The following is a 27,399-nucleotide window of genomic DNA, read 5'->3' as shown; positions in this document are numbered from 1 at the left end:
GATAGCCGGGGTGACTTTGATAGGTTTGCGATTTTTCCGCAAAATGAAGAATACAATTAAAATACGTAAGGAATGGTTCAGAAACATACTGACCGTGGTAGAGAAGTGTTCAAAGTACCTCATGAAGAACTTTTCATAAATTTTTGAAAAGTTTATAAAGTTAGTTAACTATAGTTAAGAAAATGTGGATGAAAGTCATTATTTAAAACTTCTCAAAGTGTCATGTTATTCTCAATGAACATGATTTTTAATCGGAAAACGGAATGCATTTTCGGATTCTTTGGACAATTTCCCACTAGGAGAAGGTTAAATAAGTTTGTAAATAATAAATAATATGTGTTTTTGAAACACAATTTAAAAAAATCTCCAAATTTATAGGCAAATTCAGTTAAACAAATTTCATTTAAAATGTCAAAACTTGTGATTCGTGCTTCGAATTCAGTATAAAATGCAATATAAATCGATAATTTTATAAACAAAACTATTTTTAACAAATTTCAGGCAAAATTCCGACTTTTTAACAATTTTACCTAAAATTTATATGTATTTTGTTAAAAAGCTTATAAACTTAGTTAACTTAATATAAACATTGATTTTTTTCTTACAAACTATATCAGCTACTTTAGTGATGGTACATTTAACGTACAAATAAAGTTTGAACATCTTAAATATGATTTTAACAAGAAAAACTATGACTATCAAAGTCACCCCGGAATTAAAACCAAGAATTTTAAACGTAACTATTTTTCTAAACACTATTGAAAAAACTTTTTTTTCCAAAATAGTGCATGGACTTTGTGTGGCCTACCCCAGTACATGTTTTAAAAATAATAATCTTGAGAAAAACCTTACCTGTTGGAAAATATTCTAAAAACAAATTGAAATCCTATCAAAGTCACCCCGGTTTACGGTAATTATGAAACATGATGTTTTTCCCCTTTGAAATTATCCCGAATACACCAACTGTTTCTATAAACTTCCTTTTCAAACCCACCTTCCCACACAGTGGGTTCCCATCATCATCTCCGCTTCACATTTTCGGCGGCCCAATGCTGGCCTCTCTCCCGAGTTTCGTCGTCGTCGTCGTCGTCTTTCACTCACTCTATACACTCGCCAATGCACGCCGACTGAGTCCGCCAGCAGCAGCAGCATGCCTGCTTACCATCTTCTAACACACATTTCAGTCGCTGTCCGATCGCGCTTAGTGGCACGTCCCGAGCTCTGTGTTTGTGTTCGGTGCGAAATTGTTCGCTCTTTTTTGAGGAAATAAGAAAACTTTTCGCTTTTGGGGATTTTAAATAGCGTGTGACGAAACAATTTTGTTAAAAGTTGTTTGTTTTTATTGTGTTGGTGATAAAAGAGCGTGTTTGAATCGCTTGTGATTGTGCAATTTTTGATGATCTGAAGATCGTGGGATCGATTCTCGCTTCGCGATCGTGGATCGTTCGCTCACTCGATCGTGCGAAGAATGAGAGAGGAGTGAAAGCAGACGAAGAGCCTCTTGATTAAAGGCATAACATTGATAACAAGTGAATTTGTGTGTGTACTTGTCGGTGGATGCATTCTACGCTTGTCGTAACCGAAATGGATCCTTAACGTTGCATTACGTGTTGTGTTTGTGGTTGTAGTGGTCCCTTAAGTCAAAGTTTGAAAAGGGGTTAAAACAATCTGCGCCAATTGGGATTCAATTGTGCAAACTGTGAAATGTGTAAGTAATAAAATAAAAAGTGACAGACGTGCTGATTGTACTAATTTGGTTATTGTTTTCGCGCAAGTCTGTGTGTTTGTGTGCGCAATAAATTAACACGGCAGCTTAAGGTGAAACGAAGCCGGAGGCACTTCCATGACAAATCTATCCATTTTTTGACGCCCGGTTCGAATTGAAATTTGGGCGTTGTTGTGTTGTGCGGAGCGGTTTGTGACCTATATTGTGTGACGAAAGATGAAATAGCAGAGCAGTTTGTATTTTGTTGTGGTTGGTGATTTTTTTTCGAAAAACCAGAAAATAAAGAAGCCGCCAAAAAGGAGTGCACGGCGCGAAACGAAACGCCGCTCTTCCAAGTCGAAAAAGGAAAACAAAAATAAATTTTAAAATTCAAAAAAGTGGTCATTCGTGCCCAAGGAATAATAATCACCGGAGAAGCGGAGTCGAGTGGAGAAAAACAGTGGATCGGCAAGACAGCCGGGGAGCAGTCGAGCAGTCGGACAAGAAAAAAAAGGTGAGATCTTGTTAAAGAAAGTTTTTCGAAACGATTTTCTTTCTGCCGAACCGGCTCTGTTTGTCTGTGTAAATCCAGCGTGTTTTCGCGTTGGCACACACACGTGTCTTAACCATTGATTTATATGCGCTCGGGTATCAAAAACGAGACCCTTTCGATCGCTTTAGTCCCAGAAAGGGTCAACGATCCACTGTCGAGCTGAGGACCCTCTCTTCGAAAGGGGCCTTCCTCGAATTGTGTGTAGTTCACACGAAAACATCCGCACAAATACAGCAAAAACTCGGTTATCAATTTTTGCGCGTAGTTTTTTCAACTTCTTCTTGTTGTTGTTTTTTATTCACCCCCATCTGCTGGGGAAACTTTGCACAAATTCCTGATAAGGGACGGCGAGACTCGTTCTGGCACATGGTTCTGCTGTTCTGAGCCAAGCTGATTACTGAAAACAGCAAACTCACGCCAGTCGTCTGTCGTATGATCGTGCGGGGATCGTTGTTCTGAGAGGTTCCGAGTTGTTCTACCAAGTTTCAAAACATTGCGATTCGCCACTAGACTAGCTGGCTGGGTTGTGGCGATGATTTCCTCTTGTTATGAAAGTGTTATGGAAACACTCTTAGCGCTTGTATACCACGGATTTGGGGATTGTTTCATTTGTAATTTTTGTATGAAATGTGTCAAAAGTACTTGATATAATTTCATCAAATGATACAAATTTCGTAAACGTAAATATAATGTTTTGTGCCGTTGCAAAGCAAAACACAAATAAAAATTCATAAATCGTTTTAACGTCACGGAGGAAAAGCACTGACAAACCATTTGTAAGGCTTGAAATTGTTCTCAATTGGACCTGGATGAGCACTCTAGGTAAAGTGGGGTACATCGGGACACTGTAATTTTTTAATTAACAGGAGAACTGCGTGACATTTGGGACGAAAAATGAATTTATGCTAGGCTTTTTTCCAATTTTTTTGTGTATTTATTTGTCTTCATGTACAAACAGTGTATAAAAAAATCAATAATAATAATTAACAAAAAAGGACCATCCATTATAGAGAGCCTATATGCAGAGGCAAAATGTCACTCTCAGGGTTCCAATCGAACTGTCAAATCGGGGTTCCAATCGAGAATTAATTTAAAATAGTTTTGGCAAAAAAACGAGGCTGTGAAACTCAATCCTGAAAAGTTATGAGCGATTTAAAAAGTTATTTTTGTATAAAAAACATTTTTTTTCACCACCTTTAGGCTCGGGTATCAATGGGTTTATCACAAACAATTTCGCCCAAAATTTGCACAGGTGCTTAAAATAACCCTGAAAACCATTTTTCGCCTGTGGAGCAGGGGTCATTTTTTCTGGGCACCCTACTGTCCAAACAAAAATGGTAACAAATATTCAAAAACCCGATTTAATATCACTAGAGGTGAAATAGAACCTTTCTAACAAAATAATGAAACTCCGAAAAATATATTGGTGCAATTAATTTTTCAGAAACATGGTGATACTACCCAGTGAGAATTTGACCTAAAGCTTCGATTCTTTTAAGACTAAACCTCGAATGTAATGTTTTTTTTTTATAAATTTCAGAAGTACATTATGGGTCGCAAGATAATTATATTTAATTTAGAAAAACTTATTGGATTGACATTATGAGCTAAAAAAATAAAGGGTACTCAGTCTTTAATGTTAGTCTATGATTAACTTAAAAAATATGTATCGATATTGCACTTTGTCGATCTATCATGAGAAGCCAGAAAGAACACTTTCAAGCGCAGCGTAAAACGCGCAAGCGTAAATGTGCTGGCGTTTATGCTTCGACTTGACGACTTTAGAATAAGAACGAGCCGGGACTTTGAATTTGATGTTCAGTATATGATTCTGTCAAAAAAAAATCAAATTATTCGCTCTACAGCATTGCCTTGGCGTTCTCGATTGCGAGATTCCTACTCGAAACTAGGTGTCCGAAGGCTTGATTGTTGAGGCAATTGCAAGCCTCTTTTTACACCTAAGCTTCCATCCACCCCGGGATTCGAACTAACGACCTTTGGATTGTGAGTCCAACTGCCTACCAGCGACTCCACCGAGGCAGGACCCAGGGAGACGACTCCTACACCTGGACTGAGCTAACGACCTAACCTCTAGGTTAGACCGGGGCCAACATTTACTTCCCCGTCCGACGGAAGGCGTGATCAGACAAATCTCGTCTCAAAATTTGCCACCGGGACCTTCTGGGATCGAACCCAGGCCGACTGGGTGAGAGGCAACCACGCTTACCCCTACACCACGGTCCCGGATTTTGATTTTGATATGATTCTGTATAGAACCAAAAATTTGATAGGAAAAATAGGGTAAAAATAAGACGTAAAACACTAATATATATCTTTGGAAATAAATTTTGGAAAAAGTTCAAATTTTGGGCCCAAGCAGTTCATGGCGCATGTTTTCGAATGGATTATTGTTTGAAACTGAATTCTTTTAATTTGATAGTGTTATCTGTAAAACTGTCCAAAAAATACCTCTAAAAATGGCTTTGACCACATTTACTGGCCGAAAATTATGAATCGAAAAATAAAATGTTCGTCTCCAACCCAACGGCTACGAATCTGAAATATAATAATTGTGGGTTTCACGAGCAGTTTTCCAATGATGGAAGACACAAATTTTTGAGAGCGGATACAGACATCGCTCAAGTATTTCAGAAAAAAGAGCACTCAAAAATCAGGCTTTGAGTTCCAAGTTTCGGGCCAAAATTCAATCGAAAGAGCGCATCAAAATCTTCAAATTAGTAATAGGATTTTTTTTTTCTGGGACGATTCCCCGCCGTGCGATTTCTGAAAAAAGGCGTTTTTCCAAAAGCAATCCTTAAACCTTTCTTTTGTAAGAAATGCAAAATCTGTAATTATTGAGTGAATTTTCTGATCCGGTATTGTAGGTATTGTTGAGTACTATTGAGAAATAATAGGTACATATACACATTTTTTGCTAATTTTTAAATTAACCTTTTTTACGAAAACTAAATTGCCTAAAAGACTAAGTTTTTGATTTTCGATTTTTTATATGTTTTAGGGGACAAAAAACAGCCACTTTTCAGCCATAAATAAGTATGGTCAAAAAATTTGCCGCCGAGTTATAAATTTTGAAAAACAAATATTTTTGGGAATAAACGAAATTCCACACAAATTTTTTTTTTCAATTTTTTATGTAAAATTGAAATTGCAATCGAAAAGGACTCAACAGATTTTTTGATATAGGGCCCCGTTTTCGAGATATAGCCACCAAAAGCGAAATATTTGCAGTTTGTCGATTTTTAAGAATAACCATTTTTATTTTTTTTATGATCAAGAAATACAGCGAATAAAAGAAAAAAGAAACAGGAAAATTTAGTTTTTTAGGTCTTACCCAAACAACCCTTTATTTACTTATGTCGATATCTCAGCAACTAATGGTCCGATTTTTCATGTTAAAACATGAAATATTCGAGAAATTTTCCGATCTCTTTGAAAACAATATTTTGAATATTGTTGGATCACGACTAACATTTTAAAAGCGCCAAACATTTAATATCACGCCAAAAACAAAAGAAAAACAAAATCTCAATCAAAAAGGATTTTACAATTTTTCATTTGCGCAACATGTGTTGAAGATAATTTTCACATCGAGTTGTGGATTTCTAAGCCAATCCAAGGTTGCATTTTGGAAACAGAAGTTTTTTTATGACAAAAAGAGAAAGTTGTCCGATTTATATTAAAATCTAGATTTTTGCAATTTGGCCAAAGAACTGTTTCTTCATAACTCACCTATAATGTACTCTTATTTAGACTGGTACAGTGCAATCAACTCAAAACAATTTAAAATGCATTATCTTTTGTTTAGAATCATTTATATCATGTTTGGGTAAAATCATTTTTTTTTAATTTTCTTGAATTTTCAATATACAGCAATTCCATTTGAAAAGAGCCCAAACCGAAAAAAAGTTCTCCGATCGGGCTCATAATTTTTATGGGGGTTCCTTGGCCAAAATAATTAGACCCGTATTTTTTTGTTTGGCCATTAGGGTGACCTACGCCGTGCTAGGGTGGTTCGAAAAATAGCCATTTTCGTCATTATTCGCAAAAACCACTTTTTTCAAAAAATCATTGCTCTGCATCATTTCATCCGATTTTAGCTGTCTTAGACGCAAAAGAAATGTGATTAGTTTGGCTATTTGATAAAAATAGTAAGAAGTTTCAAAAATCTAGCTTAACATTTGAAAAAGTCGTATGAAAATTTAAAATGGCGTTTTGACCGTGTCTGGATCAAAGAGCCTATGTCTGAAAATATGTTTATCGGATTCCTCGGAAAATTTCACAATGTCACAATTTTCGTAATTTAAATACACAACTTTTGGTACCCTATTATCTATAGGTCATCGCTGAAATTTTTAAGTTATCGCAGTTTTAGTGAAAAATGTTGATTTTTTGCCGATTTCGTCATTTTTCTGTTTTTGCGCGTGGCCAAACAAAAAAACTAACTTAATCCACCTATGTGGTTGGTGCCTTCCTCATGGGTGATATGTGATATGATGGGTTTGGACACAAATTTCGTCTAATTTCATTAAGTTCCGGAATACAAAAAAAAAACAAACATATCACTCAAGGGCTCATAAGTTGCATCATAAGTGGTAAGAACTCGAGATAGGGTTGCCAGATCGTCAATGTTTTAGACTCGGCCTTTCAATTACCTTACCAACGATGGGTCGGATGATGGATAAGGACATTGTTTACATACATTTAAGTGAGATCCGGCTACAAAAAAAGTGCATAAATATCACTTAAGTGGTCAGAACTCGAGACAGGGTTGCCAGTTTATCAATGTTTTAGGCTCGTTGGAAAGGTATTTCGATTACCTAATCAACGATGGGTCGGATGATGGATCCGGACATCGTTTACATGCATTTAAGTGAGATCCGGCTTCAAAAAAGTACATAAATATCACTTAAGTGGTCATAACTCGAGACAGGGTTGCCAGATTTTCAATTATGTGGACTCGTTGGAAAGGTCTCTTGATAACCTAACCAACGATGGGTCGGATAATGGTTTCGGACATCGTTTACATACATTTAAGTGAGATCCGGCTTCAAAAAAGTACATAAATATCACTTAAGTGGTCATAACTCGAGACAGGGTTGCCAGATCTTCAATGTTGTGGACTCGTTGGAAAGGTCTCTTGATTACCTAACCAATGATGGGTCGGATAATGGATCCGGACATCGTTTACATGCATTTAAGTGAGATCCGGCTTCAAAAAAGTACATAAATATCACTTAAGTGGTCATAACTCGAGACAGGGTTGCCAGATCTTCAATGTTGTGGACTCGTTGAAAAGGTCTCTTGATTACCTAACCAACGATGAGTCGGATGATGGATCTGGACATCGTTTACATACATTTAAGTGAGATCCGGCATAAAAAAGTACATAAATATCACTTAAGTGGTCATAACTCGGGACAGGGTTGCCAGATTTTCAATTTTGTGGACTCGTTGGAAAGTTCTCTTGATAACCTAACCAACGATGGGTCGGATGATGGTTCCGGACATCGTTTACATACGTTTAATTAAGATCCGGCTTCAAAAAAGGAAATAAATATCACTTAAGTGGTCATAACTCGAGGCAGGGTTGCCAGATCTTCAATGTTGTGGACTCGTTGGAAACGTCTCTCGATTACCTAATCAATGATGGGTCGGATGATGGATCCGGACATCGTTTACATGCATTTAAGTGAGATCCGGCTTCAAAAAAGTACATAAATATCACTTAAGTGGTCATAACTCGAGACAGGGTTGCCAGATTTTCAATTATGTGGACTCGTTGGAAAGGTCTCTTGATAACCTAACCAACGATGGGTCGGATAATGGTTTCGGACATCGTTTACATACATTTAAGTGAGATCCGGCTTCAAAAAAGTACATAAATATCACTTAAGTGGTCATAACTCGAGACAGGGTTGCCAGATCTTCAATGTTGTGGACTCGTTGGAAAGGTCTCTTGATTACCTAACCAATGATGGGTCGGATAATGGATCCGGACATCGTTTACATGCATTTACATGCATTTAAGTGAGATCCGGCTTCAAAAAAGTACATAAATATCACTTAAGTGGTCATAACTCGAGACAGGGTTGCCAGATCTTCAATGTTGTGGACTCGTTGAAAAGGTCTCTTGATTACCTAACCAACGATGAGTCGGATGATGGATCTGGACATCGTTTACATACATTTAAGTGAGATCCGGCATAAAAAAGTACATAAATATCACTTAAGTGGTCATAACTCGGGACAGGGTTGCCAGATTTTCAATTTTGTGGACTCGTTGGAAAGTTCTCTTGATAACCTAACCAACGATGGGTCGGATGATGGTTCCGGACATCGTTTACATACATTTAATTAAGATCCGGCTTCAAAAAAGGAAATAAATATCACTTAAGTGGTCATAACTCGAGGCAGGGTTGCCAGATCTTCAATGTTGTGGACTCGTTGGAAACGTCTCTCGATTACCTAATCAATGATGGGTCGGATGATGGATCCGGACATCGTTTACATGCATTTAAGTGAGATCCGGCTTCAAAAAAGTACATAAATATCACTTAAGTGGTCATAACTCGAGACAGGGTTGCCAGATTTTCAATTATGTGGACTCGTTGGAAAGGTCTCTTGATTACCTAACCAACGATGGGTCGGATGATGGTTCCGGACATCGTTTACATACATTTAAGTGAGATCCGGCTTCAAAAAAGTACATAAATATCACTTAAGTGGTCATAACTCGAGACAGGGTTGCCAGATCTTCAATGTTGTGGACTCGTTGGAAAGGTCTCTCGATTACCTAACCAACGATGGGTCGGATGATGGATCCGGACACCGTTTACATGCATATAATTGAGATCCGGATATATGTGAAAACACATTTTTATACATAACTTTTGAACTACTTATCGAAACTTCAAACAATTCAATAGCGATGTATGGGACCCTAAACCAAGTCAAATGCAACTGGTTCGATCAAAATCGGTTCAGCCAGTGCTGAGAAAACTTGGCAAGATTTTTGAACACATACATACATACACACACACACACACATACACACACACAGACATTTGTTCAGTTTTCGATTCTGAGTCGATATGTATATATGAAGGTGGGTCTTCGAGCTTTGAATAAAAAGTTCATTTTAAGAGCAGGATTATAATAGCCTTACCTCAGTGAGGAAGGCAAAAATACGGGTCTAATTATTTTGGCCAAAGAACCCCCAGAAAAATTATGAGCCCAATCGGAGAACTTTTTTTTTGGTCTAGGCTCTTTTCAAATGGAATTGCTGTATACAAAACCGCAAAAAGTTTTTTTCCGCAAATTATTTTTTTGTCAAATATTATTTTTTTCTTAAATTTGTGATTGCATATCAAATGTACGAGTGTATAATGTATTTGTATTTGAGATCTTGAAATTCTGGCTTGTAATTTCAACTATTATTTTTTTAAACGTTTGCAACAGCCTTATAAGTTCTAATATAAATTGACAGAATGAGGCTTGTGGGTACATAAACGAATACTATTCAAACCCCCCATTTCATTCGATCATTTCATGTCGTCTAAATTCTCGTTTTTCGTCCCACAACCAGCCATCACTCTCACCCAAAACTCCATTCCAGGGCACAGAAAAGCGCACAAACTGATGAAAAATGAATGCTCATTTCCCGTCATGCAACGATAATGAAATTACTTCACACCTAATTTTACACTCAATTATCATTAATGTGAGCATCATAACAAATCTCCCCGGCGAGTAAGAGGAGGACGACACCACCGAAAAAAGTTTCCCACCCTTCCAACTGCTCTGAAATGGTCCAATGGACGATTTTGTGGTCACTTTCCACCCAGTGCGCCAACGACACTGACAAAGTTACAGCGCAAAGGTGTAGCTTAATGGCAAAACTTTTCAGCTCTACACTGAAGTTTTTCTTCATTAGAACCGGTACATTCGTAGCTCATCACTTCTTCGCGGTGGAAGGTGGTCAGAAAAAGAAAGCTTAAGGTTGATTTGTGGGATTCTCCTTAATTTCCACCTGCGTTCAACCTCAAGCTAATGGCATTCTTAAGGTTTTTTGTGTTCTACTTTTTTGTTCAAGTCTCCATATCCACAGATTTATGCTTTCTTTCCATTTTTTGCTGACTTCAATCCCAACTATCCCATTTATTACAAACTTCATGAACTTTTTTTTGTGTTCCTCTTCCCTGTTGTTGCTCGTAATTTCTCCAACTCTGATGAAAAATGAAGCAATAAGTGAGCTTCAGTCAGCATTTCATTTCGCAATCGCAAAACCACTTTTGGACTTGAAACCCCACGCCCCGTGGGGTGCCGAAAAATGTGCCCAAATTGGGTCGAAATAATTTGCGTTATTGTTCGAAATTTTCACACTTTTATTATTGCCTGCAGCAGTTGGCTTGCTGTTCGCTGGAAGCGTTCTGTTTTTTGGACAAGTCTTGTACAATTGTGTGCTCACATGTTGGAGTCAAAACCATAACCAGAAGGCCTGTGTGAGGAAACAAGTGCAGAGAAAGATCAAGAGCCTGAGGAAGGGAAGGAAACAGAAAAACTTGAAATGAATTTACGGGATTGTTGAACTTCTGGTAACATGGAAAAGTGGTGCGACGTCTTGGAAACAGTGTGTTACTAAATTATATTGTTTAATTACGAAGCTCTGGGAAATTGGCACGTTTTGGATGACAAAATAGTGATCTCTCTTTCTAATTCGTTTCTCAAAATTCCGACAAGGTATTTTCATAAAAACCTCAACAATTTCTCGTTACTCAACTTCGTTATTTAAAAAACACAGGTAGGTCAACAAAGTCAAAAACTTAAACTACGGTTCAAATTGATCAGCTTGCAACGGAAACGTCAGACTGGTTCGATAGGAAATTTCCGGCTGATTCGGAAATCAAAAGTAAAATCCATCAACCTTCCGTGCTTCTTCACACCTTTCCGAAGCCATTCTAGCGTACCTGTCTACCCTCCTCAGTGCGGTAGCCGCTGCACAGAGAAAGAGAACCTTTCGTGCTTATTCGATGCAGCCAAAGAGAGCCACAATTCAAACAATCCAACTCCAAGCTGACTGAAGGAAGTGGCAAAACCTCAAAACAAACACGCACGCAGAGTTGAGTTCCAACCTGCCTGACTGCCCAAAAACGGGCGTGGGAATTTACCACCTCGAAACCAAAATCATAATTAGCTACACACACCGCGAGCACGGCCAATGTGGAATTCGAGGGGAAGGGGTGGAAATTTGAAATGAGAGGGGGTGGAGAAGGCAGTAATTATTTCAAGTTTTGTTGTGGCCACGCCGCAGTACCACGGGTGGAAACGGAGCGCCGCCCGCGCATTTTTACCGGTGTCGGTCGTCATGCAGTGTGCTGCAGCAGAAACTTCATCAACGGATTGAATTCATATAATGGTAGTTCTACAAGAATTCTTCATTTTAAAAATTATAAAATATAATTAAAGACTTGAGGTTATTACGAATATATGAAAAATAAATAAACATGTTCTTGAAGAACTTGTGGTATAAATCTGCCTAAGTTCTTTCTTGTCATTATGAATGGTTGCAGTACTTCCAAGAAATACCGAGCTGCCAAGCCTGCTGTGAGATTCTGTGAACAGCTCAACATAATTGTTTTCATATGATGTCAGCAATTAATCAAATAATTGATTTCTGAACCAAAAAGAGGATCATTTCCCTTAACTTTTGACTTGTTCAGTTTATATTGAAATGACGGGAATGAAAGGATGCGTGAACATACCGTACTAAACACTCCAACACACTGGCTTAACGCTAAATCTGTTAGAAAGATAACTTTTTTTTTGTAGAAACTCAACTATGACAGATTTTGTAGCTAATTTTTCCTGTGGGTGTACGAATTAATATCTTTATTCAGTTCGTTTTTCGTTCAGATTCATAGTTTTATTATATTCAAAAAATTACAAGAAAACTGATCGGGAATTGACCATTCCCTTTCTTCTTATGAGGTCGTAGACCAAGGGTGCTCAATGTTTTCGAATGGCGGGCCAAATTTGGAGCTCACATGAGCTTGCGGGCCAAATGTGAAAAAATGTTTATTTAAAAAATAAATATAAATTTATACAGCTGAATTTTCCTTCAGGCTCGTGTATTTTAACATTTTCGAGGACAATTAATTATGTTTTTCCAGCAGTTTTGTTCAAAAAAAGCTACGAATTAATTGGTTAAAATTTTATTATAACCCAAAACAAAATATCCATAAGATTTGCATTGCAATTTGCATGCCTTAAATACATTAAAGGGTGGATGAACATTTTTTGGCTGAAGACAATCGTTATTTCACAAATATAATGAATTGAATTGAATGCACAGATTTCCCCTGAAATTTTAATTTTAAATAAAAAAAAATATTCTAGGAGGGGGCGACACTAACTTTGTAAAATTTTATAATTTTATTTTTAAACGAGGTGCAACTATAATGATGAATCGCTGCCAAAATATTTTTCAACAAGTATTCCTCTGATTTCAATAAAATATAAATATTTTTTTGACTGCCTGAATAAGATTTTAGTAAATTAGATTCACAATCCAAATTTCATGAGTTCGAATCCCGAGATGAAAATTTTCTAAGCGCAAAATAAGTTTGAGGCCCAGCGGTTAAAACTTTTAAATTACTATAGAATACCTGTTATTACTAAATTAACAATTTCCTACATTAGTCAATTTTGAATGTTTTATAATTCATTTCCAAAAACCTTTGAAGATTTTTTTAACGAAATAACAATTTTCATTCACATTCAAACTTTTGGATCAAAGCATGGAAAAAGCTTAAACAAAACCTATTTTTTTAAACAAAAAAAAATCAATTTACAGATGGGTCAAATATATATATAATTACATAATCTTTCAAATTTGGTCCGCGGGCCACAAAAAATCACCTCGCGGGCCACGTTTGGCCCGCGAGCCATACTTTGGTCACCCCTGTCATAGACATTAAGCCATGGGAAGATCGTAATTGATATATCGTAATCTGGTGCGAATCGGGCCACTGATTTTATCCATGATTTTGATATGTTTTTTTAATTTTTTAGGATGGTTTCGGTTACAGTAGATCCAATGAAAAACACATCCCTTTCCAGATGTGATGATTTTAAGTGATTTAAAAACAAATGTCCCTAATCGGACTGTAGTCCCGATGCAACTCAGTTTACTGTACGCTATATTTTCATCGACTTTACTGACTCAAAAAAAATGATGCAAAATTCGTAAATCATATCAGAGGTAGGCAAATCTGATATTTTCAAGTAAGCTGGCTCACAAAAATGGGTTGACTCATTTGATCAACTCTTTCGGTTTTTTTTTTATTTGTAAAAAGTATATTAATGCAGCATCAAAGTAGTTTTTTTTTAAAGATTTATGTCAAAAATAATTTAACACCAGAAATACTCAAAACTTTTGAGTATTTCTGGTGTTAAATTATTTTTGACATAAATCTTAAAAAAATATCATTTTTACCTTTTACAACTCAACCTCTAGTCCAGACGGGCTTCGATCTGAAAATTCGCCATTTTGAAACCAGTTTTGAATCCTTAAAATGCATTGAAAAGTATAACTTTTTTAGAAAATCTTCGGTTTCATGCATTTACTTATGGGTCATTCTCCCCCAACCCACACAAAATAGGAAAATGTTGCACGGAAAATAATCAATTTCCGAAATCGTGAATTAAATTCACGAATGCAAGAACCACGAAGGAATATATTCACGTTTATAGTGCAAATGCACCATACTCATGAATAAATTCCTTCATGGTTGTCACATTCGTTCACTTAATTCACGATTACGAGAGTTGATTTTTTCCTTTGTGCCCCAACCCCCTTCAATTTTCGCAAAACTTTGGATTAGGGGTAATTTTAGTCGCTGATCCCTAAGGGACCATCCATAAACCACGTGGACACTTTAAGGGGGGGGTATGGTGATTGTCCACGATCCATACAAAAAAGATTTTTTTTTGTATGGACAATTGTCCACGAAGGGGGGGGGGGGGTAACAGATTCCCAAAAAAGTGTCCACGTGGTTTATGGATGGTCCCTAATCAGAGGCCCATTTTACGACATCTCCAGACGGTGGGGCAATACGACGAGTACGACTTAGTTTTCCGAAGCCTCAGTTTTTAACAAGTGTAGATAACCCGGAACTCTTCAGAGCAGTTCTCTCCGATATCGGTCATTCGATTTTGGTTGTATTATTTAATCCGACTGAAACTTTTATTGGTGCCTGCATTATTTTGCATCATTAGTGTCCTTATAATGTTCTAACAAATTTGGCAGCTGTATCTGTATCTTTTGAAAGATTTTTTTGATCAATTTTGTGTCTTCGGCAAAGTTGTAGGTATGGATACGGACTACACTGAAAAAAATGATACACGGTAAAAAATTGGGGATTTTTTATTTAACTTTTTGTCACTTAAACTTGATTTGCAAAAAAACACTATTTTTAATTTTTTTTTATTTTGTTATCTGTTTTAGAGGACAGCTGCCAAATTTGTATCGAAAATTATATAGACACTTATGATGCAAAATTGCTTCTTTGGGCACCAAAAAAGTTTCGGTCAGATTAAAAAATTCAAAAATTAAAATTAAAAAAAAAGACCGATTTCGTAGAGAATTGCTCATCATGGAAACGTAAAAAAATCGAACAACTCAAAAATTTATTTGAAATTTTTATTTTTATTTTTGAGTTACTTACTTTAAAAGTTTGATTTGAGTTCTACAATCCAAAATAGTTACCTTTCAATTTTCGATTTTCTGTTTTTTAATCAACAACTTTTCTTCATACCATAGTCGAACCACACTGAAAAAAAAACAATTCTCGAAATCGTGAATAAAATTCACGAATGCGAGAACCACGAAGGAATATATTCACGTTTATAATACAAATGCACCATACTCATGAATAAATTCCTTCGTGGTTCTCACATTCGTAAACTCAATTCACGATTACGATTTTTTTCTGTGCAATTTTGGTACTTTGAACCACCCTAATATCCAGTTCACAATATCGTATTTCTTATAAGGAGCCATCCATAAACAATGCGGAGAAACTATTTTTTTATTATTTGTAATTGGAAAACAGCCCAGAATCGATAATTTGGAAAGAAAAAAACAATTCAAAAAATCCAATTACGAAATCGTCAGTTGTGTGCTATCTTGTGACAACGACCATTTAGTACTTTTCGAGTAAATCGATTTTTAAAGTTTGTTGGTAAATAATTTCAAAACTTTGAATGATAGAGCCAAACTTTTTGAAGCAATCGGTTCGTATACTATCGCTTAACAAACGCTCCAAGTTTCAACTAATTTAGTTACACCAGTAAAAAGATACAGTAAATAATGGAAACAAAAATCTGAAAAGCACGTGTCACAAGTGTGTTTCGAAAGTAAAATTGTACTACGTGTCACAAGTGTGCACAGAATTCCCATACAAACTAAAATAAGCTCAAATCAATGTCAAATCGACTTAATCAGTATATTTTTATAAACAAAAGTTTGCATTGCTTTTAGAAAGTATGTGTGTACATAAATTTATGAAAAACAAGACAAATTTTCCACATTTTCCAACAGCATGTATGACGTGTCACAAGTGTGCACAATCATTTTGATGATAAATTGGTCTATGTCACAAGTGTGTATTGCGATATCCGGGAAACGGAAGCGAGTTTCCAAAATCGGGTTAAAGCATCTTGTAGTATTTGTTAAGTATAGCAAAACGTCATCGTTAACCCATTTTCGACCAAAATGGTCTATGTCACAAGATAGCACACAGCTGACGAAATAACAAAAAAAATCAAGGTTTAATTTTTGTTTGTCGAGTTTAAGTATCACTCTTACACCAATCTGAAATTAATTAGAATTCGTAGATCCAAGACGTTGACCAAATGACTGTGACTAAATATAAGTCAATGCATTCGGTAATTTAATATACAACAAACCATTCAAATTTGACTGAAATTGAGACACGGAACCTGAAATTGATGTTAGGCCGATGCAAATTTTATTTAATTTTTTTCACAAAATATGAAGAGGTAGAAAAATGGCTGAAATGAAAAAAAAATGAAAATAGAGCTGAAAAATCAATAAGATTTTTTTTAGAATACATTTTAACATTTTAAACGCTTATTTATGAATTTAAAATCAAATAATGACTTTTAATCTTTGGACGAATTTTTAATATTGAAGGCCCCAGATTGGTACAGTATGTAAAATTTAAGGGAAATGACATTTGCATAAATTCATTGATATTTTGCATTTTATTATAGTGGCATTGCTGTAATGGTGTATGGAGCATTTTATGATACCTTTTTGATTAGATATGTTTGCTTTTTGGATACAACCTTTAGTATAAAACACATTAATTTCGAAAGTTTTGATATTCTCAATATTTGCGGTTCTAATGAAATAGTGAAGTTTAAAAATTAGTAGCAGCTCATTTTTTGCAAACCGTAGTTCATTAGGTCACTTAGTAAAGTAGCTTTTTTGAGCTCTGTTCTATTATGCCAACCTAGCCTATCGGAGCAGAAATCCAAGAGGGCTGAATTGTAGCCAATCAGTGCTCCCAATAGTAAAGCTGAGATTAATCATCACAGATATTTTTCCAAAAAATGGGTAAACAAAAATTGAAGTTCACAATAATTATGATTACAATAATGCTATTGCCAAAATTCATTAAGAAGAATTCACATAACTATTTTCAACGGGTCTTTAAATTTGGCTGCAGGCGGAGCTGAATGGATACGCTGTTCGTTTTGTAAGCGGCGGATCATGGGTTCGATTCCCATCTGCTCCTGCCTTCTATCGGATGGGGAAGTAAAACGTCGGTCGTAAATTGTTGTCAGGCCATTAAGTCGCTCCAGGTGTAGGAGTCGTCTCCCAGGTATAAGTAAAAACAACACACCAAATCAAGCCTGCTCCGATAAAGTCGCTGGTCGGTTGTTGGACTCGCAATCCAAAGGTCATCAGTTCGAATTCTGGGGTGGTAGGTTCCTTGAAGTAAAAAGAGTTTTGGGTACTCTCTCCATTCAAGACTTCGGACTCCTAGGTTCAAGCAGAAACTTGCAATAGAGACCGTGAAAGACCTGTGAGTCGTATAAGTGGATGTTTTTTTTTTTTTTTTTGTACAAATTTGATTAAGAATAACAAATTACTTTTTAAAATACGTTTCTTGTAAATACGAGATTTTACAGAGAATTTTTGAATCTTGCTCATGAGAGATTGCTACATTTTTTGGGGGGTTGCTGTTCACGTAAAATTCCACGCCATATCACGTGTTGGTTGGCGGCCCGTCTCGCAGGGTGTCTGTAAGTGGCCAAATTGTCCGCCCATGATAGCGACTTCGACCAACAACGCGGTCGAAGAAGAATGTGGAACAGCCCAAAAAGGTGTCTACACCGGCGGAACTATGATTGCTAGGGGTCAACCCGAGGATTATAGGTTCAGCTGCACACACACACGTATAAACTGAGTTCATAAGCTTAACAGATTAGATTAATGAAGGTTGATTTGATGGGTTTCGGTTGGTTCTGCCTGGCTTGAGGAGAGTTTTTTTTTTTTTCATTCTCCACGACTGCACGGACTGCAGACATGTTGCTGTTGAGTTGTGAAGGTTTTTAGGAGAGGGATTTTTTACCTGTGCGTTCTAAGCAAATTATGAATTATTCATTAGAGGTTAGCGTTGGCACACGTGCCTGGCGAGATCGGTTGAAGATATATTGGGTTCATTTCGCAGAATCTAGCGTGTGGAATAGGTTATTGTTATACCCTTTTGATATTTTCGTTTGATTAACGATGCCATCATGATAATTATGTTCTAAATATGGGTTATTTTTCAAGGAAAAGATTGTGTTGTTGCTTTTTAAGTTGCAACAAACAACAATAATCACTTAAATCCTGTCCAATTACGATTTACAAGTCAACGTTCATGACGTAATTGTTATGCCACCCAACCATAGATTCCCCCTGTTTTCCCATTCCATTCAATAAAGGGACCTAATCAATTTGCTTCAGCATCAACCAGTCAGCAGATAGCACCATCGACCATTTGGTATCTCCATCAGTTGCAACAACTTTCCTTCTTCCAAAGGCTGTCACTCATCGATCCCATTTGCCACATACATATTGATAAGTGTGCGTCATTGTTTGAACCCACTCATAGACACACACACACACTCGGCTCGTTGTATGCAAATAGATTTCCAATAAAAAGATTGCCTCTTTGGCCCTCCTCCACGTGGACATCCACCCTTTGTCGTTCCCTGTGGAGACTCCAGGCTCGTAGTTCGTCGTAGTTGTGGTGGTTTGTCACATTGTGACGATTTGAAGCGAACATTTGTATGACGTGTGTCAAGATACGCTTGAAGGAAAAATGTATGACGTGTGGCAAACTCGCATAATTGTTCTACTTGAGCAGGTTGAATTCTGAAGTTCTCAACAAATTGAACAAATCACATCATGCGTCAGGATAGAACAACGTCAACGAGTTGCTGCCGCCGCTGGCGTGGGGCGTCCCAGAGAGTACAGATCATCATCAATCATTTCCACACGTGATCAATCATATGTGCGCTGTGTTAATTTATTAGCAATTGCCATCATCTTTCATAGCGTTCCATTCAACAGTACTGGCTGGAAGCCCCTTAGACTGCTAGACGCAGGACACGTGGGTTAGAGTGATTGGTGCATCTATTTCTAGTATTCATGAAAACTTCAAATTGATTGCCGGAGGCAAGGTCTTGGCTACTGAATTCCAGTAAGTTCTCGCCGGTATATCTGAGTGGTTACATCGTTACAAAAAAGTCTTCAACCGGTCATCGTCACTATCGTAATGTGTCCCCATGAACTTTTACCCAGCTCCGAACTCCTTTCTTGTTCACCACCTGGTGGTCGCTCACAAAAAAAACCGCTTAACCCCCGTGTGAATCACTTTCATTTTCAAAGTTCAACGGACTGACCAACAACCACCCCGGACCATGTTTTTCTTTTTATTTCTTTCCTGAACCTTGAGATTCCAAGACCGGCCGCGCCGTCACTGCCAATGCCAACCTCTCACTCCGGCCAGCCGGCCAAATGCTGATAATTTTTGACCAATAACGCGTTTTACAGCCAGAGACTCCGCAGTCTCGACTTCAAATTATGGGCCTATTGGCGGAGATCAAAACAGAAGCAGGCATAAAATAGCAATCATTCAATCAAACGCGCGCGGCCAACCTTGAAGTGAGTGATTTCTCAGGTGGATTCGATGTACAAACATTATGATTCATTTGGAAGCGGGCCCGGATTAATTGTCTAATGATCATTTGCTCATCTGCGCAATCGCTTAGGAGTTGGGGCTGGGGTTGTTGCGGGGTGGTAGCGACGCATAATAAAAGAGCTTAGAAATGATGAAGAAAGGAATTCCGACTCTGTGATTAAGTGGGTTTTGATACGGAATAAGCACCGTGGAAGTGGCGAGCGATTGAGTAAGCTTTTCACATGACATGAAAACGGAAATTTATAAAATGAAGTTTCATAGTATTTCCTACATTTAAAATTCACACAAAAGTGTAACGAAATCTTTATTTTTTTCAACAATTAGTTACAAAAGATGATGATGATAATTTTCGCATTACATTTTTTGCAAACCACCCCCCATCCAAACTCCACTAGTGAACCCCAAATATATACAAGAACTCTCAATTTCCCACTCGACTTTTATGCGCGCCCGGTCGAGGCCCTCGATGCGGTGAACCGGTGCGGCCATCTGGCATCGATCTGTTTACAATCGGCAGTGCTAATGCACGCGAAAGCAAGCCACCGCCGACACTTGAGTTTTGCTGCCAACAGAACGGAACAGAACCAGCAAAAGCAGCAGCAGCCGCCGCAGTGCCAATATCGGAGAACATTTAAATATTTTTACGACTGGCCAGCGATAGACGAAAACATCAACCTTCGCGTAACGACTCCTCGGGGTGTCTGCGGGAAAAAGCGGGCAGTTTTTATCCTGCGGAGCGAGTAGGACGTCGTGGTGGGTGAGCTATCCTGTCACAAGTTAAGTTCAAAATTTTCGAAAATTGCAATAACAGGCAATAAAAAAGCAATTAGATACGGAATAATTTAACACGTGAAATCAACAATTTTTGAATTTGACTAATTTTAGGTACCTTCATAAGGAGTGACATCGGATCTGGGGGATGAAATTAGGTTATTCAAATTTCAGGATTTTTGTATGACCCAATCTCACCCCCCAATTCAATGTCACCCCTGATGGCGTAGTAATTTTTCACGCTCAAAAAGTGCAATTTTCACGGGGACCACAACTCGAAAACACAAAATTTCTCGGAAACTTCACGGAACGTCAAAAATGCTGTAATACCCTACAAAATCTTTTGTTAAACAACCGGAAAGAAAATAAGCTCAGTACATTTTCAAGCTGAAAATTTCCAGTTTCATGGAACCATTAAGTTTCGTGTAGAGGGTGACGAGCGGGAATTCCCGGGAAAAATTTCCCGGGAAATCGACCATTTTTGGACCTCTCGTTTCCCGGGAAATTTGGTCGAGAGTCCCGGGAAATTGTATACTTATAAATATCGAAGCAAAACTTTATAAAATAATTAGAAAAACATTCGAAAAATTTGAAATGGTTTAATACATTGGATGTTAACTTGTCGAATGTTCCAATTACTAAAATTGAGAGAAGCCCAAAAAATGTAAACCCGAAAATTTATCTTAAAGCATACTTAGCAGTTACATCATTATAAAGCCTTTTTTTATTATTATTTGTAATAGAAAAAAAACCCTTTTCTAAAAGTTCAATTTCCATATCCTCTCTCGAGCATAGCAATTTCATTTTTGATGTCAATAAGTCATGTGATGTTTCGCATCAACCTCAATATTAGAATATATTTTGGAAGAGAAATCTCTGGCAATTTGTAAAGATGGCCCTTTGTTAAGGTCCGCCAATTGTGAACATTCGGGTTTTCCTGATAAATGTAAATATTTCTTCAATGAATATTTTCAGTTGACCTTAAAAAAGAAAAAAAAAATTTCAATTGTTGTTTTGAGTTGTTATGTAACATTTTGCGAAAATCCCGATACTGGGAAATAATATATTTGCTTTTTTTTACTTCACAAAAATCTAATAACAAATTCATGCAACAAGCTTGCGCAAATTTTGAAAAATCACTCTGTGCGAATTAAGACTCGTAAACATTTTAAACTACAATTGAGTCCCAAAAAGCTCAAAAAACGATCTTGTATTTGCAGATTAGAAAAAAATCTAAAGGTTGAAATAGTTCCTTGAAATAATGAGACTACTTAAATAAACGTTTCTTTTAATAAGTATGAATGAATTGTAACTGAATTCATTGTAAAGAAACAAATTTATGACCTTTCCCTTTTAAATTGTTAGCACTATTGGCACACTAAAAAAAACTCCCGGGTCCCGGGAATTCCCGGGAAATGGCCAAATTCAACTCTCGATTCCCGGGAAATTCAAAATCTCGAGAATCGTCACCCTCTAGTTTCGTTGAAATTTTACGGGTTTATGAAAAAACTACAATTATTCAGAAAATGGCTGGTTTTAATAAAAGATCAAAATAATATTATAAAGCCAAAGTTAATTCATCTTGAACAAACAGAGTTTGAATGAACGGTGAAAAAAACTCTTTGCTGAACTGTACATGAAGTTTACACTGATACCTATTCAACATTTAAAAGACTAAGAACTAAATTTCAGGATTTACTTAATTGAATTTATTTTAATTGAAACAAAAACTATACTTGAATGATTTCTATACTTTTCAAGTAACATACCAAATCGAAAAAAAATAAGTTTCAATGAAGTCTTCTATAAAGAATCCCTGAACTCTACGGAATATATCCTATATCCAATCTGTGGTCCCATAGCTCAAAATTTTGATTTTTTTTTTAAATGCCAAATTTCATTTAAATTGATAAAATAATCGAAATATTTTTTTTGCATTATTCATTTGATTTAAACTCTGTGAGTGCTTTCCCTTTGCCAAAAAAAATGGTTTTAGGTTACGAGAATTTACAGACGTCAAATTAACTATTAAATTTTAAGTTTTTGAATATTATAATTAAAAAATCAGGGGGAAACTTTTTAACTTTAGAAAAAAAAACAAAATGCAATTTGAGCCATTCTCTCAAGAATGTGATTTTTTTTGGATATTAATTTTTGGTATTTGGATGAAACTTTATGTAATTTTGCATCATTGATTCGTCCATACAAATCTTCATACAATTTTGGCAACTTCCCAAAAAATCCAAAGAAGCTGTTTATAAATATTCAAAAATATAAAAATGCTATGAAATGACTAGAAAAATGCTAAAAAATTACCTCATAGACCCAACATAGACCCACTTTACGTATATCGACTCAGAATCATCTTCGGAGCAGATGTCTGTATGTGTGGTGGAATGTTGATTAACTTGGCCAGAGGCGACTCGTGCCCGAATGAAGTACCTGTTCAATGTTAAAACATTTTTTAAAAGCTTTTTTCTTTCCAATGGCTTTTATTTTTACGTTTTATTATTTTTATACTATTCTAATTTTCTGTTTATGCAAATAATTAATTAAAATTATGATTAAGACTTTTTTATCTCGTTAAAATGTATGTTTAAGACTTAATCATTAGCGTGAGGAATGTGGAAAAATAGAGCAATCGCTCTGCCATCCCTATCGAAATTCAAGAGAAGTTATTGAATATTATACTGAATTTTAAAAGTATTCATCAGGATGTTCAGAAAAAAAAACATATCCATAACAAAAGAAAACTGTTTGTTGGGCTTTTTTTAAGCCCAACTAATATTGAGCTAACTTGGTTACTATTTAAAAATTAAATTGACATTTTACTTTATACTTTTTAGCTTTTGATCCTTTGTCAATTTTTTAGAGAATTAAATTCACTCACTGTTATGTCCTCATGCTTTTGGAATTCAATTTCCGAATATTAAGAAGGGCTTTTGATGTTGCCCGCCCGTGTGGATCAATCAGACCGCGCACTGGACTCATAATCCAGAGGTCGCCGGTTCGAATCCCGCGGCGGGCGCTCTAAAATTCTTTGTGTAAATATGGGTATTCGGCGCCGTCGCTCCGTGCCATACTTTCATACACGTAGGAGCCCAGGGCGGCGAAGTCCTTGTAGATAAAAAGGAAGACACTAGTGGTTGGTACTAGCAATGATGGCCGACAGCTATAAAGTCAAATCCGAAATATAAAATAACGATCATGGTTGAATCTACTCAGTAGCACAGCACCTTTGATATTTTGCAAAACAAGGTGCTTAAATACCTTCCCTGATCTACTGTCATAATTCTTCTAATGTGTCCCGATGCTGGAAAAAGCACAGTACTTTTTTCTTTGAATTGTTTCAATTCAATCTATCAATCACACTATCTAAACTTAACATTACATCACTTTCCTGTAGAGCAAGAATCCACTAGTAACCAAGAAGATCGAAGAGGTTCAACGCGCGCAGTTGAACATTCCAGTTCTAAAACAAGCCATCACCAGTCTGCGCAAAACAGCTTGATGCCTAAAAGTGCGCCAAATATAGAGCAATATCTGTGGTGCTCTCGCGCTCTCTCATTTATTCATGCTCTCAACGTGCTGTCAACGCGCTGGCTTGTTTACCTTTTGCATGCAGCTCCCTGGAAAGCTGAGCAAGCTAAGTCGGCTGGGGGCTGGGGGTGGCATTTCGCTCTCTCCTAAAAATGCTGTCAGTTCACGCTCTCAGATTGAACCAGATTTACCAACACATCGATACTGCCGCTGCGTATGAATAGGAAGCTCTTTACGTGTGTTGATTTTTTTCTGTATGGAGATTTTTTCCCCGACGTTCAAAGGGTCGGTGTTGAACGCGACGACCATTTGCGCGTGGCCCGCTAGGCTGGCTCGCTTTAGTATTGGTGGGTTGTAAAGAGAGGTAAAGAGTAAAGGGTGGCGGACCAAAGCTTTTTCGGTGCATGCAGCGCTGCTGAACATAGGGCGTTGATTTTGTTAACGTATATTCAAACAAATATTGTAATTGTATGTTGCTGGTTTAGAAAACAAGACGGCACATATATAAAAAAAATATCCGCTTGAAATCGGCTACCTGTTTAATGAACAGGTTGAACTGGTGGACGAGTCACCTCTGAACTTGGCACTGTTTTGACCGATTTTAACCGTAATAGTTTTATTCGATCCATTTTAAGGTGTATTAAGGTGATGGAAGGTTGCAGCAGATGGGAATCGAACCCAGGGTGTATTAAGTCACTAAATATTTAGCTTAAATAGTTTTTTTGAAGCATATTGAACTACTAAAATAAACGTCACAATTTGTAGATAGTGTATTAAGTCACTATCTACATATTGTGATGTTTATTTTAGTAGTTCAATATGCTAAAAAACTATTTAAGCTATATATTTTTTGTTTTTGTTGATAGCGCGACTTTTTTAGAAGTCATGACCAAGCAGGGCAATCTTTGAAAAAAATCGGGAAGCCCATAGAATTTCCTAAAAATTTGCTCCAAAGACATTCAAGATTCAAGGGCTTAATTGAACTCAATTTAGCCCTTGAATCTTGAATGTCTTTGGAGCAAATTTAACTATGAACGTCACTTTGTTCAGCTCAAAAAAATAATTTTTGACTATCACAGATCCCCAAAATTTGATTTCAATCCTGAGATATCCAACAAAAACCGAAAAAACGCCGTGCATTGTTGTCACTCTTCATATGGAAGAAGTATCCATCTTGTCGTGCTATCATGACACACCCTGAAAATCGCTGTAAAAAAATGATAACTGGCCAAAGGGATTTCAAGTAAGAACGCGGTTGACACACGTACATTCCCGACTACTGTAAACATTTGTGATTATAACTCGGGACTCTAGCTACCAAATTCAACCAAACTTCGGAACAATGTATATAGTATGATCATGATCAACCAAACCAAATGTATTTCTTATTGTTTACATTGCATGCTCTAATTTTTGTTTATTCAAGGTCAAACATTAAAACGCGTTTTTCTCGGAACGTCAAAAAGCGACAAACAACAAGATAGCATGACAGTCTCGAGTCGAGTAACGGGAAATAGCAACGATTTTAAAGTATTTTCAACTTTGTCAGATGAAAAATACTTTTTTCGGAATTTGGAGTACGTTATCTTATCGAGCGTCCAATTTTAAACAAAAGTCTCTTTGACACAACATTTCTACTCTCTTCCGGTTCTCCAGAATCCAAATCCAGAAAATTGAAAGTGGTCGTATCGCCCTACCGTCACAAATTATCGAAAAATAGACCTCGGATGCGTAATCATGGACTGAAATTACTCCTAAGAGCAAAGTTTCACGGAAATCGAAGACTTGTTTTCCGATATCGCGTGATTTGATGGAACATTACCTTCCCTTTATAAAGCAATGGAATCCAGAAGAGAATCGATTACCAGTTGTGTTGGTCCGGACCGCAAAAGCATCAAGATAGCACAACGGCGACTATTCCGTGTTCTGAGTGACCTGGCGTTAGTTCAACGGCATTCAGGATCATTTCGAAAACAAACCCCACAGCCGTTACACCGTCGGACCAGAAGTGCAAAATAATGCTAATGCACGCGAGGAGTCTACGTTTTCCTCCACCCTCACACCCCGGAATGTTTCCGGAACGCTAAATGTAGGAGGAATTTCACGGGCACTTTTGCATCAATTGGCCGCGACCTGCTGGTGGCGGTTCCATCATCCAAAAATGTGTTTCTGGAACGGCCATTCCACGGCATTGGCAGCGGCCATCGACCAAGTGGCCTCAAGAGGTCAGGCCTTATCGCTGGTTGATGTGATGGTGGATAAAAGCTGCTCTCTGGCTCGAAAAAAAAGAAGCGAGGTCTACTTTTGCTATCTGGTTTTTCGCGGTCCGGAACTTTTCCCTCGACGCGAGAGAGTGTCTCTAGCTAGATATTTTTCCTAATATAAATTAAGACCGTCCCCGGCTCGAGTACGCGCGCTTTTATTGCGCACCGAGGAGAAAGCTCCAACCTGGTGGTGGATAAACGGCGACGCAAAGGCCGTGCGTGACTGTCCATGGCCCGGCCGACCAGCATATCTCCAGATGTTCGATGGCCAAGCCAATTGATGTATTCCCGTCGGTTTCACTTTCGATTCGAGCGTAAAAATTCTCATTTATTTTGTGCGAAACTATCCCACCCTCCCTCCAGAGCCGGAGATTGGAAACGTGATCGAAGCGCAATCAGCGGGACTTTTCCACGTGGTTGATTCAGTCATCATGGCTTTTGTGTGATTGGTTTCAACAGACCCGGAAGAAAGGTTTCATGGTTTCACCTTATAATATCCGATGAAAGTTAGAATGATTTTTTTTTTAATTTTCCTGTTTCTTAAATATTTGTTTTTTTTTATAATATTCTGAAATCTTTGAAATATTAAAATCTACTGATAACGGGAGAAGATTAAGAGTTGCGTTGGAGAATTCGAACGGTGTGCGTCGCGGTCATCACGCAGGATTTTCGTCGCCGTTTCCGTCTTTGTTGTTCTTCCGATTGTGTGTGTATTTCGTTCCGGGCGGTTTCGGGATGTTTGACAGTTGCGTTGGAGAATTTGAACGGTGTGCGTCGCGGTCATCACGCAGGATTTTCGTCGCCGTTTCCGTCTTTGTTGTTCTTCCGATTGTGTGTGTATTTCGTTCCGGGCGGTTTCGGGATGTTTGACAGTTGCGTTGGAGAATTTGAACGGTGTGCGTCGCGGTCATCAAGCAGGATTTTCGTCGCCGTTTCCGTCTCTGTTGTCCCCCCGATTGTGTGTGTATTTCGTTCCGGGCGGTTTCGGGATGTTTGACAGTTGCGTTGGAGAATTTGAACGGTGTGCGTCGCGGTCATCACGCAGGATTTTCGTCGCCGTTTCCGTCTTTGTTGTTCTTCCGATTGTGTGTGTATTTCGTTCCGGGCGGTTTCGGGATGTTTGACAGTTGCGTTGGAGAATTTGAACGGTGTGCGTCGCGGTCCTCACGCAGGATTTTCGTCGCCGTTTCCGTCTCTGTTGTCCCCCCGATTGTGTGTGTATTTCGATCCGGGCGGTTTCGGGATGTTTGACAGTTGCGTTGGAGA

The 27,399-nt window shown here is 37.5% G+C and overlaps 1 protein-coding gene across 5 annotated transcripts in view; it reads left to right on the top strand.

Annotated features, from left to right (window-relative positions):
* Nucleotides 1-1,177: 1,177 nt before the first annotated feature.
* Nucleotides 1,178-27,399, top strand: part of LOC120412535 (mucin-17-like) — a 171,454-nt gene continuing 145,232 nt past the window's right edge. For 4 of the 5 annotated variants that reach the window (XM_039573031.2, XM_052708428.1, XM_052708429.1 and 1 more), the window contains exon 1: nt 1,178-2,219. The gene's annotated coding sequence lies outside the window, so the exon portion shown is untranslated. The remainder of the gene's footprint in view (nt 2,220-27,399) is intronic. The other variant, XM_052708426.1, reaches the window with a different exon arrangement.

This window comes from Culex pipiens, chromosome 2 (assembly GCF_016801865.2).
Source record: "Culex pipiens pallens isolate TS chromosome 2, TS_CPP_V2, whole genome shotgun sequence".
In the NCBI taxonomy this organism is placed as follows: domain Eukaryota; kingdom Metazoa; phylum Arthropoda; class Insecta; order Diptera; family Culicidae; genus Culex; species Culex pipiens.
This window is presented reverse-complemented; position numbering and strand designations above follow the sequence as displayed.